Source organism: Lactuca serriola, chromosome 1 (assembly GCF_051521515.1).
Source record: "Lactuca serriola cultivar US96UC23 chromosome 1, Lser_US96UC23_V15, whole genome shotgun sequence".
Lineage (NCBI taxonomy): Eukaryota > Viridiplantae > Streptophyta > Magnoliopsida > Asterales > Asteraceae > Lactuca > Lactuca serriola.
This window is the reverse complement of record NC_136408.1, coordinates 114914289-114930464: the sequence shown is the minus strand read 5'-3', so window position 1 is coordinate 114930464 and position 16176 is coordinate 114914289. Positions and strand designations below refer to the sequence as shown.

Sequence of the window (16176 nt, the reverse complement as noted above, 5' to 3'; positions counted from 1 at the left end):
TCATGAAGATACATTCGTTAATTCATTGGTGAAAACTTGATCAAGTTAATTGGTCACCGTCAATTCGTTGGTGTTGAATTTTGGGTTTCATTCAGCTCGTAGTGGCACGAAGCTAAGATCATAAACACAGATGTTGTGTAACCATAAACCTCAGTGGTAGTTGCTGAGAATCTCAAGGGTTACAGTGATGAAACGAATGTTATGGAGAAGTATAATGGGGATGGTGAAAGAAGACATAGTACCTCTGCTGCGAACATAAGGACCAAGCAGGAGACTCTGAACTCATGTGAGAAAAGAGTGAGGTAGCTCACGATTAGAATAAATGAGTTAGCCTTATTGGGAAGACAAGGTTTGTGTATACCAGGTCATGAAGGCTATTATTCAAAATCTTATGAGGCTTGGGACACATACAGCAGCATGCTTCTAGGGACACTTAAGTAAGTCATCAAATATATATCCCCATAGACGAATGAGCACACAAAAAAATCAAAATATTTTTGGAGTTTTTTTTGAAATTGAGAGAAAAAAAAATTAAAAGTAAAAAAAAATAAAAATAAGACAAAAAAAAATATTATAAAAGAGTTAAAAGGAAATAAAAATACGATAAAAAAAACTTTGGAGAAAAAATGAAAAACCGAACCCGAACGTTCGGTTGATTTGGGTTGGAAAAAGTTGAAAAACCGAACCCGAGCGTTCGGTTGGTTTCGGTTCAGAAAATTTTGGAAAACCGAACCCGAGCGTTCGGTTGGTTTCGGTTCAGGAAAATTTTGAAAAACCGAACCCGAGCGTTCGGTTGGTTTCGGTTCAGGAAAATTTTGAAAAACCGAACCCGAACCTTCTGGAGGTTTCGGTTTTGGAAAAATTTTTAAGAAACCAAGGAGTTTAGATAAGCAATAAAAAAAACTTTTTACATAAAGAAAAATAAATTTTTGCACCAGAAATATACAACTAGGAGAAACTACCTTTGAAGTAATGAGCGAGTGAAATGGTTGAACCGAACCCGAACGTTCGGTTGGATTCGCTTCTTACGTTTGAGATCGAGAGGTAGTGTGAGGTACTGACTCTGATTCCATCAAACCTAGCCCTTGCAAAATTTTATTGAATGATGCTTCTGGAAGAGCTTTGGTGAAGACGTCAGCCAGTTGATCAGTGGTTCTTACGAAGTGAACTTCGACATTTCCATCTTCCACATGATCTTTGATGAAGTGATACCTCAGTGCTATGTGTTTGGTTTTAGAGTGTTGCACCGGGTTATGACAGATCCTAATTGCGCTTTCAGAGTCACAATATAGAGGGATCTTCTTCATATTGAGTCCATAGTCTCGAAGTTGACTTTGGATCCAAATCACTTGTGATGTGCAGGATGCAGCGGCAATATATTCCGCTTCAGCAGTAGACAGCGACACACATGTTTGTTTCTTGGATTGCCAGCTGACCAATTTCCCATCAAGAAATTGACAGCCACCAGTTGTGCTTTTGCGATCGAGTCCACATCCTCCAAGGTCAGCATCAGAATAGGCTTGAACGAAGAAGCCAGAGTTGGATGGATACCATAGACCTAAGGAGGCGGTTCGCTTGAGATAGCGTAGGATGTTCTTCACAGCCAGCATGTGAGGTTCGCGCGGGTTAGCCTGAAATCGAGCACAATAACATACAGAAAACATGATATCAGGCCTGCTAGCAGTTAGATACATCAATGAGCCTATCATTCGACGATAGAGCGTGATGTCCACAGCCAGTTTATCCAGTGAAGGGGTAAGTTTGGTGCCGAATGCCATTGGGACTTTGACTTTTGAGTCTCCCATCATTCCAAACTTCGCTAGGAGAGTCTTCGTGTAAGCTTCCTGGTTGATAAAGATGCCTTCGGGTCCCTGTCTTATATTTAAACCAAGGAAAAAATTAATAGGACCCATTGAGCTCATTTCAAACTTAGTCTCCATCAACTTTCTGAATTCAGCTGTTAAGCTGGGATTCGTAGAGCCAAAGATGATGTCATCGACATAAATTTGAACTATCATAAGGTGGTTACCTTCCTTTTTGCGAAAGAAGGTTGGGTCAACCGAACCTTGTTTGAATTTGGACATCTTTAAAAATTTTGTAAGCGTTTCATACCAGGCTCTCGGAGCTTGTTTGAGGCCATACACGGCTTTATCCAGAATATAGCAATGATTTGGATATTTTTCGTTCACGAACCCAGGAGGTTGCTCCACATACACAGTTTCTTCAAGTTCTCCATTGAGAAATGCGCACTTGACATCCATTTGGAAGACCTCAAAGTTTTTGTGAGCAGCATATGCCAGAAATATTCTAACCGATTCTAGCCTAGCTACTGGAGCGAACGTCTCTTCGTAATCTATCCCTTCCTCCTGACAGTATCCTTTGACAACCAGACGTGCCTTGTTCCTTATGACATTACCTTCCTTGTCCATCTTGTTTCTAAAAACCCATTTGAGACCAACAATTGAAGCATCCGGAGGAGTTGGAATGAGGCGCCAGACTTTGTTTCTTTCAAACTCGTTTAGTTCGTCTTGCATTGCTTGAACCCAATCAGAGTGATCGAGGGCAGTGTTCACTGTCTTCGGTTCAACTTTTGATATAAATGAGTTAAACATACAAAACTCAACCTTTGAGAATAAGGATGTCTGTTTTGCCTTCAGTTGAGATCGGGTCAGAACCTTTTCAGATACATCACCAACTACTTGAGAGATAGGATGATCTCTGGTCCATTTTGTAAGAGGAGGGTAATTCGGATCGAAGGTTGGATCTAGTTCAGCGTTGATCATCTCTTCAGGCTCAGATTGGCTATTGAAATCAAGCATCATATCATCATGCTTCCCCTCAATTGATGAGTCTTGAGAAACATGAGGTTCAGGGGTTTCTTGTGGTGCTGAATTTTTAGGCATTGAAGCACCTTCGTTTGGAGGGGCACCTTCGGTTGGAGCGTTACCTTCGGTTGATGAAGGACCTTCGGTTGAAGTAGTAGAGCTTGGCTCCCCCTGGACATGTGAGCTTGGCTCCCCCTCGACTGAAGTATTGTTGTTTGGAGATTCATCAGCAGGTGATTCTCCTTCATGCATTCTTCTTGCAGCATCTTCGACAATCTGCTTTATATGATCTATTTTGTTGTCGGCTGCACCTGCTTCGGAGAGAGAAGCTTTTTCAGGTTCGTCAAATAGTTCCAGAAAATTTTCGTACAGATTGGCGATTGAGACAGTGACTTGGCCAGTTTGAGGAAAGATTTCACTGGCAGTGTCATCTATGGCCTGTAGCTTCTTGACATAGTTATCGTCGAAGGTCACATAGTATGTCTCTTCAATTCTTCTTGATCGTTTGTTTAGGACCCTGTACGCCTTTGAAGTGAGTGAGTAACCCAGAAAGATTCCCTCGTCGGCTTTGACATCAAACTTGTTGCGGTGTTCTTTAGAATTAAAGATGAAACACCTTGAGCCAAAAACGTGGAAAAATTTCACATTGGGCTTCCTGTTGTTTAATATCTCATATGGTGTGAGCGTGAATCGCTTGTTGAGATAGGACCTGTTTTGTGTATAACAAGCAGCAGAAATAGCGTCAGCCCAAAAATAAAGAGGTAAGGAAGCGAAACTTAACATAGTTCGGGCAGCTTCACACAGAGATCGGTTTCGTCTTTCGACTATTCCGTTCTGCTGTGGTGTGTAGGGAGCTAAGAAATTATGGCTAGTTCCCTTTTCTGCAAGAAACTCTTCAAACTCCCTGTTCTTGAATTCGAGACCATTGTCACTCCTGATGTTGCGAACGACCTTCTTGAGCTGAACTTCAATTTGCTTGATAAACGCTTTCAGCTTTTGAGTCGCTTCAGATTTGAGCTTTAGAAAGAACACCCATGTAAATCGAGAGAAGTCATCAACGATAACAAGAATGTACTTGCTACCACCGATGCTTTCAATAGATGAAGGACCACACAAATCAATATGAAGCAATTCGAGTGGTTCAACAACTTTTGTGTTAATTATGGATGGGTGACTTTGACGACTCTGCTTTCCCATTTCACATGCAGCACATAAATGCTCTCTGTCAAACTTGAGCAATGGAAGTCCCCTAACATGACCTCCAGTGACGAGTCGGTTGATATCTTTGAAATTGAGATGAGAGAGTCTTCTGTGCCACAACCAGCTTTCGTCGGATTGAGCTTTTGATAGCAGACATATTGCTGGATTTCCTTTGATGGGTTTCATGTTCAGCGGAAACATTTCACCCTTTCGCTCTGACTTCAGAATCACTTTCTTTGTCTTTTTCTCTATGATTTCAGAACCTTCATCATCGAATGAAACTTTAAGACCTGTACCTCCAATAAGCTGAGATACACTGATGAGGTTGTGTTGAAGTCCTTCCACATAGGCCACCTTCCTAATGGTAAAATCACCATTCGTTATCATCCCATATCCCTTTATGGTGCCGAAAGAGTTATTTCCAAACTTAACGTTGCCACCATTTGCTAGAGATCTGTATTCCCTGAGTTCCTCTTTTCTCCCTGTCATGTGACGCGAGCAGCCACTGTCGATGTACCATTCTTCGTCAAACTGCTCGTCACTTATAACCTGCAAAAATTAAGCAGATTTAGGAACCCAAAGTTTCTTGGGTCCATGTGAGGTTTTCATGGGAACAGGAATAGTTAGAGAGATGTCAACAAGATAGGTTCTTTTAATTAGAGTTGTTTCATCTTTCCTTTTAATGGTGAATACTTTTATTTTGTTAGGATTGGGTTGGTTTCCTGTGGGCTCTGGCTTGGATTCATCGACCTTTCGCTTTCCCTTCTGTTCAGCTGATGAATGAGATTTTTGAGGAACAGTGGGATTAGCTTTAGAGCAAGATGGAGATGAATGAGTAGAAGTAGAATGACGAGAAGAGTTAGAACGAGAGAATTTGGATGGGGAGGACTTTCTGGCTGATGACTCTAGGTGACCCTTTTGCTTTCGATCATTGGTGGGGTAAACCTTTGAGTCTTGTTCTCGTCTGACTTCAGAGCCGAACCTCTGAGTTCGGTTGGAGTTGTTCTTGGAACCGAACCTTTGGCTTCGGTTGAAATCCTTTTCAGAACCGAACCTTTGCTTTCGGTTGGTATCTTCTTGCGAACCGAACCTTGGCTTTCGGTTGGTATCTTCTTGCGAACCGAACCTTGGCTTTCGGTTGTTGGAATTATCAGGCTTTCTTACGGGATTGTTTTCATACTTCAGATTCTTGTCTTTGTGTGAATAGTATGCATTCTGGGAGTGCCAGAATTGTTTCCTTTCAGAAAGGTTTTTCCTGTATCTTAGGTTCCTTTCTATCTTTTTATCCCTCATCTGTTTAGGTTGATGATGAACGTTCGCTTTCGCCTTTGATATCACCTTGGCTTGTTCCTTTTGAACTTTAGAAGTTTTTCTTTGAGCCGAGGGAGCAGCTGGAATATCTGAAGAAGATTCAGTTTGCCCTGAGAAAGTGGAAGGAGTATCTGATGAAGTTTCACTTGGAGTTGTTGGCGTTGAAGGAATGTCTTCTTTTGCTGAACGATCAACCTCTTGAGGAGTATCTTTTGTACCACTTGTGCTTGGTTCACTGAAATTATCAGGCTTGTTCAAGGGTTCAGGTATGTATCTCCCTTTCTTCATCCAAGAGGTTCTTTCAGATAGGCCAACGGTTTCGTTTCCATTGTCAATAGGAGCTTCCCAGAAGAACTCATCACAGCCATCAGCATTGTCTTCGTTAACAATAGCCATGAGTTCAGCTGTTTGATGTTCGGTTACTCCAGTCACTTTGTATACCTGATTCGGAGTGGTTCTGACTCTTTGATACACAACAGCCTTTTCTACTAATTTCGGGGACTTTTGTTGGGACAATCTAGCGAATTCCACAGAATTTTTAGAAATGAGATTTTTGTGGTTTTTAGATTCGTTTTTAACAAATTCTGAGCAGTCAACCGTATCCTCTACAGAAATTTCACTCATGTTTTCGTCCTCGTTAAGCTCAGATGCATTTTCAACATCGATTTTATTTTCTGAGCTTACTTTGGCATTTAGAGAGTCAAACTTTTGTATGGTTTCGGTTCTCAGTTTAAGTCTGTCATTTTCGTCCAAAAGATTTTTGAGCATGTCCTTATGGTCTTTGGATTTAATGAAGGACTCAATTTTGTCCAGTCCAATCTGATAAGTTGGGTTGATATCATCAGACGAAATCACACTCTCACAATTGTAAGCTTCGGCATCGATTTCATCCTCCTTAAATTCTAGGAATGGTAAAATCATACGGTGGATCTTTTTGCCTATCTCACAGTCTAAGTGAAGCTGAGTAATATTGGAATATAAACGTTTAGCTATTAAACAAAAAACATTTCGTTGTTTTAACAATTTCAAATTGTCTCTCTGCAAATAAATATTTTCGTCTTTGACTTTAATTAATTCCGACTCTTTTAACTCAATCCACATACGCCGCTCCTCACTCTTCGACGCCACCCTGCTTAATTGATCAGTCAGGTTAGAATTGGTGACTCGAGTTTGAGTTAAGCTACTATCTAAATGAGAAATTCTTGTGTTAACGTTTTTTAATTCTTTCTCATATGAGGATGATGGTACTTTAGATGAAATAAAAACAGATTGTACCTTCTTTATCAGTTCATCAAGCTCATTGAACTGTTGGCTGAGTGGTTTGGCCGTGAAGCACATATCTTCCTGCACTTTCGGTCCATTGCTTCCTCCATCGGTATTGTATACCCTCATCTGAGATGCGCTTGACACCATGAAGCATTTTCCACCACTGCTTTCCTCCTTAGCCATATAAGCCTTTCCATGAGTAGGCTTCCTCACTTCTTCGTCTTCTGAGTCAGTAGACCAAACTTCGGTGCTACCGAACTCATCATCATTAACCGAACCCTGCACAATAAGAGCATTAATAGAAGGGTTAGCGGTAGACTTTTTCTTTCTCAACTCATCCAATCTCTTCTGCAGCACGGCTTCCTCATCCTTTCCGTCATCCTTTTCAGCCATCTTTTTAAGAACACAGTCCTTAGCATAGTGGTTCTTGCCGCCACAGTAAAAACAGCTTACTCCAGAGTCGCCATCTGCCTTTGGTTCCTTCTTGGACTCCTCAGCCTTCGGTTCATTGTTCGCCTTTTCAGAGCTGTAACTCCCCTGCCAGTTTCGGTTTTTGTTGTTGGGGAATTTCTTCTTTATGAACCTCTTAGGATTGGATACCATCATGGCATAATCCTCAGTTGATAGGTCATATTCTTCTAAATTGAGCTCTTCATCCTCCATCACAGCTTTACTTTTAGATAGGAGGGCCAACGAACCAAGACTAGAGACCACATTTTTCTCTTGAACCACAATTTTCTCTTGGGACTTTAAAATACCCACCAGTTTTGCCAAAGAGTATGATTTAAACTGTTCATGGGCTTTGACGGTGGAAACAACTGCTCTCCATTCAGATCGCAGTCCGTTCAAGAAAGTAACCTTTTGTTCGATGAGCTTCCTTTCAATGTCGTGTTTGATCATCTTGCTGAGAAGATGATTGAAGCGATCAAACGTCTGGGTCACAGTTTCTTCAGCCCCTTGCCTAAATTCTCCAAACTCAGATAGAAGCAAGGTTTGGATAGAATGTTCAAGATCTTCGTCTGTGGAATACAGTTCGCGAAGTCTATCCCACACTTCCTTCGCCGTAGTGCATGAGCTGACCAGTCTGAATGTGTCGGACTGAAGGGCGAATCTGATCAACCTTAGTGCCTTAATGTTGCACTGGAATTTGTCTTTTTCATCTTGCGCAATATTCGTCACGTCCTTAAGCAGATCGTTGTATTCTTTTTGCGTCTTAATAACTCTGGATGTTGCGGAATGAGAAAACGGTCCATTGATAATGGCTTCCCATATGAGAAAACCATTGTCCTCCGATCCAATCACGTAATCTTCAAAATGATGTGCCCATACTTCATAGTCATGGGTGTATAAGATTGGAATCTTTGTCGTCGAACCAATGCTGTTGGAGATATTAATAGGGTTTGATTGCGTCGCGTCCATTATGATCGTAATAACCTGTTCAAAGATCAGACTTGTAATAAAGCAGATTAGGGCAAAACAATAAATACTAAGATACGTCAATAATGATGACGGCTCAATAAATATCGATGATTGCGGAAAACCCTAATGGAAATCTTTTTCACAGAAAAGATGTGTATCGATTACACAGCCTCCTGCTCTGATACCAATTGATGGGATTAAACAACTTTTAATCTATGAAGATCGATTAGATCTTGAACAAGTATATGTATAAGAAACAGCAAGAACGCAATAATAATATCAAACCAGAAAACAAAATTAAGAATGCAACAGCTTGAATCAATCGTGTTGAATGACTAAATAAAATCCTTAGAAGAGCTCGATTAAGAACATCAACTGTAAAGGATTGGAAGATTACAAGAGAGCAATATCGTAGAACTCTGGAATGTAAAAACTCAAATCTTGAATCTTAAATCTTGACCTAATATGCATGCAAGCATTAACTTATATACAATACATAAAAGGCTCTCGGTTGGACAGGCCCAAACCGAAGAATATAAGGCTAATCTATGAGCCCAAAAGACGCAACATAAAACAAAACTTCAGCCCAACAATATCTATTGCAAGATCCTCCGGGAAGTTCACATTAAGCTTCAGCAAACAATCCACATACCTTTGCATTTTCTGCATGTGGCTCGTGACGGATTCCCCGTCCTTCATCATGGTTGTTATCATGGAGCAGATGATTTCATACCTCTCTTGTCTTGCACTTTGATGGTATCTTTCCATCAAATCTTGGTGCATTTCATAAGGGTAGAAATCCTCATAAGACTTTTGGAGTTCCGCTGTCATCATGGCCATCATGATGCAAGCTACTTTTGTAGCATCCCTTTCATGTGCCCGAAAGTCAGCGATCTCCTGAGGAGTTGCAGTGGTCTCATCAATCTCCTTAAGCTCCTTGTCAAGGACATATTCTTTGTCCTCGTAGCGGGTAATCATTCTGATGTTTCTGATCCATTCATTGAAGTTGGATCCATCAAAGGTGACTTTCCCACACAAGTTCATAAGGGTAAAGGAGCCATTAGGATTAGAGCCAGAAGCATTGTTGAAAGACATCTAAAGAGAAGAGAACAAGGTTAGTTTAGATATATAAGAGAGTCCTTAATAAAACACCCAAATGTAATATTAAGGCTAGGATCCAATCACAATATAATATAACTTAGAAGAGGTATGCCGTAATCTAAGCTATATCATATTTGAAAGGTAGGTGAATGACGATTCACCAATTTCCACCACGAAAACCGCAATATTTTAGTATTAGGTTTTTGAATGGTTCTTAGAAATTCCTAGATTCTTTGAGATTCAATGAACTTTTCAAAGGCATGTTTCAATCTCGAGTGTGCCCTCCAAGTTTTGTGACTGGGATACCGAGGATCACAAAACGAGGTGTGAAGTAACCATGCAAATCACTTGGTACCCTTAAAGTTTATCACTCAATCGATGTGCCGGTAAACCACACACGCTCCATCGATACTATAATAAACCCTAAGTCACCCTTTACCTACCTTGTTAAGTCCAAGTTAGTGTGCCGGTTAACCACACACGCTCCACCAACGACTTAATCAAAGTGTAAAGTGTAATTTCATGGAATAGCACCTTATTCACATTTTTCCTAAAGTAACTAAGATTGGGAATTTAATAAAACATTTAGTTACTTTATAATATTCATCATACTTTGAATGAGAATTTGTAAGTCCTTGTCTTACCCGTTCGGCTAACGAACCTCCACCGGTCAAGCAAGCGGTGGGTGAAAGTGGACACCCATTAAGTCACCATTTTATAGGCAACAACCTTATACCCACCTTATAGATCGGCTTCGTGAATGAGGCGTACTAGCGGTAAGACGACTTTGTTCTTATACATATATATATATATATATATATATATATATATATATATATAATTATTAAATCATAATAATATAAGTATAAGGGTTGAATTTTAACTTTTAAAATTCTAGGGGTTGGAACTAAAGTTTTAACTTAACTTTACTTGTTCCAAAACTTGAGGGCAAGTTTTGTAAACTTTCAAAACTTTTCATTTCTTGTAACTTATGAGTTTAATAGAGTAATAAAATGAGGACTTTTCATTTTTCCTAACTCTTGTGTTCTTTTAATGGTTTTTTAATCCAAGAGACTTTTGGTTTTCCATAACTTGAGGACAAGTTATGGACTCCATTAAAACACATTATGATCAAGAATTAAACTACCACATAGGTTACAAATAATTCCTATGATCATCTAAACATCATAAGAACAAGAATATGAATATGAACACCTTCAAGAATCAAAATCACATTAAACTTTGTAATTTTGATAACTAGTTGTTGTAAATGAGTTAGAAAAGACATTACACCTTCTAAAACAAGTTTTCAAGTACCAAAACAATTTAGGGTAATGTTTCTAATCCATTTCCAGCAACTAAAGTCGAAAACCTGCACTCTGTCGACCCTACTCGCCAAGTGCATAAATCTACTCGCCGAGTAGGTTGAAGATACAAGTGAACTCGACGAGTCCCCCCATGGACTCGACGAGTCCAGCAGTCAGACAGCAAGTTTTTCGACTTTCTTCAACTTTTAAGCACAAATAACAAACAAACAAGCCTAGGCTCTGATACCACTGATGGGTTTTGAGCATTCTAACACTTCCTAAGTGTACATGCAACCCTAATAACCTTGGATCTATGTTTGTCTAATTATCATGCTAAGTTGAATTCCAAGGCTATATTCCTATCTAGCATACATGGGGAACAATTTTAACTTGAATAATAGATAGAATAACTTACCTTGTTGTTGCTTGTGTTCCTTGAAACCTTGTGAGCCTAGCACCCCAAATGTGATGCCTCAAATGCTTCACACAACACCAAATGCTCTTGGAAAAACTTATGAGAGAACACACACTTCTTGAAATCGGCCAAGCCCTCTTGTTTTCTTAGTGTAGCCGATTTTGGTGGAGAATGTGATTCTTATATAGTGTTGACACATCTAGGGTTACACCATGTAAACCCTAATGTGTCATGACTCTTCATTTCCATGACCCATGGGTTTGTAACTCCTATGGAGCATCCATGGAGCATCCTATGGGTAGAACCCAACTTGATAATCCATGGAGCCTCTTAGCCCACTATACAAGATATGGATGATTTACATAATCAACCCATATATTTAATTAGTTCTCTCTTGACCACTTAATTAATTCTAAATTAATTATTGATCAAACTAATCAAATAATATTATTAATATATTAGAACTTATAATATATTAATAATCTCCAAGTGTTATTTCTCTCATTTAGTCTATCCAATTGCATGGTGCCATGCAACCCAAATGGACCATGCCGGGTCGGGTCAAGTACATACCAGAAATAGTTATGGACTTAGACACCTTATCCAACAACATATAGAATTAGACTGCCATTTTGTTTGAGAAAAGCTGCAAGAGGGATTGATTTCACTCATAATTGTTTCAACTCAATGTCAATAAGCAGATATTTTGACCAAAAATCTCTCCTCAACACAACATCAAATTGCAATTTCCAAGCTGCATCTCAATCCTTTCCCTCCAACTTGAGGGGGGGGGGGGGGTTAGCTATGGTTATTTCAGTTAGACAGTTAGAGGGGTATATTAGTCTTTTGTTTGAAAGTTTGTTAAATAGTTGTTAGTCTTAAATGATTGTTAAGCTTATATATATATATATATATATATATATATATATATATATATATATATATATATACACTCTCTGATCAATGAAATAAGTTTACACAGAATCACTTTAATCTCTCTTAATCTTCATCACAACATCTAGTATTGAAATCGCTCAAATTCAAAGTTAAGAATAAACCCAGAAGGCATTTGAAATAATCAGGATCATGTTTGAAAACCTTAAAAGAAAGATGTGGTGTTGAAATCATGACAAAAATAGAGATAATCAGAGTAAATTCATGTCTAGAAGACCCAAACATTAGTGCCTTTCTCTTTCTCAATTCACTAATTTACTCTCATGATCGAACATCGTTAGCACTTAGCAGCTTCTTATTTGTGTATGAAAAGGGCATGATTCGGCTGGAAGTTTAAACACAAACACACACAGCCGGTGGTCGAGTGATGAGAGTGACGGCGGATTCCAGCGAGAGAAGAGAGGAACGACAACGAGGGTGTCGATGATGAGAGAGTAGATGAGGTTAGGTACTTTTAAGAGTAAATTACACAAATCGTTTTTCGTGTAAGTGTTAAAAGATACGTTTAGTCCTTATTTTAAAAAATTAACACACACCTTCTCTCGTTTGTTTAAAACTTTCATGTTCTGTCCCTAACAGATATGAATGACCATATTACTCTTTTCTATTTCGTTTTTCATTTATTTTGTATTCATTTGTTATTTATAATTATTTATTGATTTGTTTATTAATAATAAAAATATTTACTACCTTCAAAAAAATGAGAATGATCCCCAAGCACAGGTAGTTAAGCACCTTCGTAAGTTCCCCCTTTTTCTTAAGTAAGCATCCTATTTAACATCACCACCCACACCGACGACCTGCATCTCTGCCGACTCCAGTACTCCCGCAACTCTAAGAAATCTCCGACCACTCCAAGAAATCTCCGACAACACCATCAAACCATCTCTCTCTCTCTCTCTCTCTCTCTCTCCCTCTCTCCCCCCCCCCCCAAGAAATCTGGTGCACCTGGACAAAAAGAAGAATAGATCGGTATACTTGGACATAAAAGACAATCGAAGAGGGGAAGGAGATGGTAACAGAAGGGGATGGGTAGACCCCAAACCCTAAATCTTCCGACATCTGAAGCGTCTAAATCGAAACGCTAGATCGACGACATATCCCCTCATCTTTTTTGCAATATGCATCTGGAAGAGTCATAGTCACCGGAAACCCCTCTTGACCGTATCCATCTTTATGTAGAACTCTCCAGAAACCACCTAACCACCTAACCCCCTCTGAGTACATCTCTATCAATGACTTAGATTCAAAGAACGATGACGACCTACGTAACAGATCCAGTGAAGCTTTTGATGGCAATAAAGATGGATATTTAGATGGTTTCTTTAGAGGTTTAGACAAAGACGTGAAATGGTGGTAGGTGATGGCGACACACCGGAGGAAGTGAAGATGTTTCCGGTTTAGATATCGGGCGGTGGTGATGCCTATTAGGGATGAGAATTTGGCCCAAAAACCCGAACCAAACCGAAAACGAACCAAACCAAACGGAATTAGACCTGAATAAGCAATTCGATTCGGTTTTCAGGTATCTAAGGCTTATTCGGTTTTCGGGTTATTTGGTCTGGGTTACCCAAATAAGGGCTTATTGGGTCCAAAAGGACCGAACCGAATATGAAAAGTCACATTTTTCCCCTTGCACGATTGCTTATTCGGTCTTGTGTTCTATTGATCGTTACCCAAAATACCCACGTAATGTTTAATGTTTAACTTATATACTTATAGATAGATTTTTGGGTGTTTTGGATGTTTAATGTTTAGTGTTTAATATGTTGCTTAATAACTATATCTTACGATTGTAGTGGTTGGATTTTACATTTTATATATCAAGAATAGTTAATCCGTCTTATCCGTGTTATTCGTGTTTATCATAAGCTACAAAAGTCATACAAAATAAAATATTTATAATCACATTGTAAATGTTATTTGTAAATGTTAATTGGGTTATTTGGGGTCGGGTTATTCGGCTCCTTAATCTTCCTGTACATGTTATTTGGGTTATCCGAGCCGGAACCGAACCGAATAATACCTGAACCGAACCGAACCCTTATTGCTTATTTGGTTCGGTTTTCGATTCATACAATTACCCTTATTCGGTTTTCGGTTTATTCGGGTTCGGGTCGGTTCGGTTCCGACCCGAATAACATCCCTAGTGCCTATTTCCGATGATTTCATAGAGAAAAAAGAGAGAGATAAACAGACAAAGAGACATTACGTGAACAACAAGGACATATTTCTTTTGTTTTTTAAAATTAATAATAACAATAATAATAACATTAAATTATTTGAAAAAAAAGTACACAAAGGCGTTATTGTCATATCAGATCTAGCATGGATTAAGATCGAAACAAATCAGGCACGAAGCCTGCAAGTTTTAAACAAATGAGGGACGGTCCGAATTAATTTTTAAAATAGAGACTGAAATGTTTATGATGATAACTAAAATGTTTATGATTTATTATTTATGTTTTATAAAAAAAAAATAACTATTAAAATAGGGACTGAACATTTGTTTTGGCATTTGAACAATGGACGTATAATTTACTCTAATTTAAAGATCCTCTTTTTTAGGTGGGGCAGGAGGAATTAATTAATCTAACCATTTTTAATGTGTATTTTTTAAAGAGAAATATCTCTTTTTTTTGCAAAAATAACCACTTTGACCGGAATGGGGTATTCCGGACCAAGAAAAAACATTTTTTTTACTAATTCTGTAATGACATTCCAGATTCTCGAATAATTTTTCGGATTTTGAAAAAAAAAAAAAAAAAAAAAAAAAAAAAAAAAAAAAAAAAAAAAAAAACTCTGGAATTTCAAGAACAAATCTGAATCCGAAGAATAATTCCGGAATTTCGCGAAAAAAAATCATTTTTTTACTTAAATTTAACAAAAAGTTAAAAAAAATATATTAATGTGAACTATATACGATATTAGTGCATAAAATTAGATATTTTATTGAGGAACGATGACATTAAATATTTTAAAATGCAGTATGTGAAATCACAAAATAAAATAAAAAATTTCTTTGAAAATTAAATTAAAAAAAATCCGGAATATGAACATTATTTCGGAATTAAGCATTCTAAAGAAAGTGATTATTTTTAGAAACTGAAAAAATATGGTTATTTTTCTTTGAAAACCTCATTTATAATGAATTTATAATGGTTAGGTTGCACAATTTCCCTTTTTTTGTATCGTGCTTGCTTTAAATAAAAAGTAAATTAGATTTTAGTCCCCAGGGTTAAGTCCTTTTAAAGATCCTATGAAGTTTTTTTTAGTTTTAACGTTCATCAGCCAAACAAAAGTTATTTGTCATGTTTTCGCTTCTTAGACCGTTAGACTTAACGAATCATTCATTTAATTTATGTTTTGTCTTTTTGTTCTTTTTCATCCACTTACCATGTTCAAGAACACTAAAATATCTAAACCATAAATCTTAAAGGCTTTAACATCTAAACCAAAAATCTACGAATTAATAATCATTATCACTACAAAAAAACTTGCAACATAAGTTTAGACGTTTCAACCTTATTTTTAGTAATACCATTTTATCATCAAGTATGTTATAATGTTAATAGGGTATTATGCGTCTATTGTGTAAGTTAAGGATTTTTGGAGTTGACCGAATGATAAAACGTACATAAGGTATGGCAGAAACTTTTAAGTATATTACTATTATAATTTGATAAAGTTGGTGTAATTGGGATAAAATTTTCACCTTTGATTTGAGAGAAAAGATTAAGGTGTAAGTTTTATAATTATTACAATTATTTGAATTTTTCTAATACAAAGTAACAACTAGGTAAAAGTATGTAAACCAAATTAAACTCTTAGTGGTTTCTTTAAGTTCGACCAAGAGAGAGGATGGGGGCAAGGGGCTGTTTGTTGCTTTCAAAGGAAGGTGTAAGAAATTTTGCAACAAATTATTTTTAGGGTGGGTTTGATGGAGAAAAGAAATTCTAACACCCCTCGCTATAGCCTCATTTAAAATTACATTATACTTTGAAACAAATTTTTTTTTCATAACTTCAACAAGAAATATCAAATAATGTAAAACATCTTCAATATTGTTGGGAAGATTAGGGTTTGTGGTGGAGATCTGGATACCAACTTGGATCGTAATATCACTTTCCGAACTGATATTTCTACCCTATGTCTGGGTTACAAGAAATTCAGTCTAGGATAATCCAAGTGGACACTTACGTTTCTAGGCACAGAAAACGTAAGCCAATATGCTAAAGGATTCTGTGAATGTGTGATGAAAAATGAGAGCTAAAGAACGTAACCCCTTCTGGAAAGGAAGAGTTGTTTATATATTAAACACGATTAGGGTTTCATTAGGGTTGGGCCGTCATTAGTTGCTTTGGAAGCAAGTAATATT

The 16176-nt window shown here is 37.8% G+C and overlaps 1 protein-coding gene across 1 annotated transcript in view; it reads right to left on the bottom strand.

The window, feature by feature from the left end:
* The window catches only part of LOC145097550 (putative receptor-like protein kinase At5g39000), a 133148-nt gene that overhangs the window by 28180 nt on the left and 88792 nt on the right, over positions 1-16176 (bottom strand). The gene's annotated exons all lie outside the window — the stretch shown is intronic.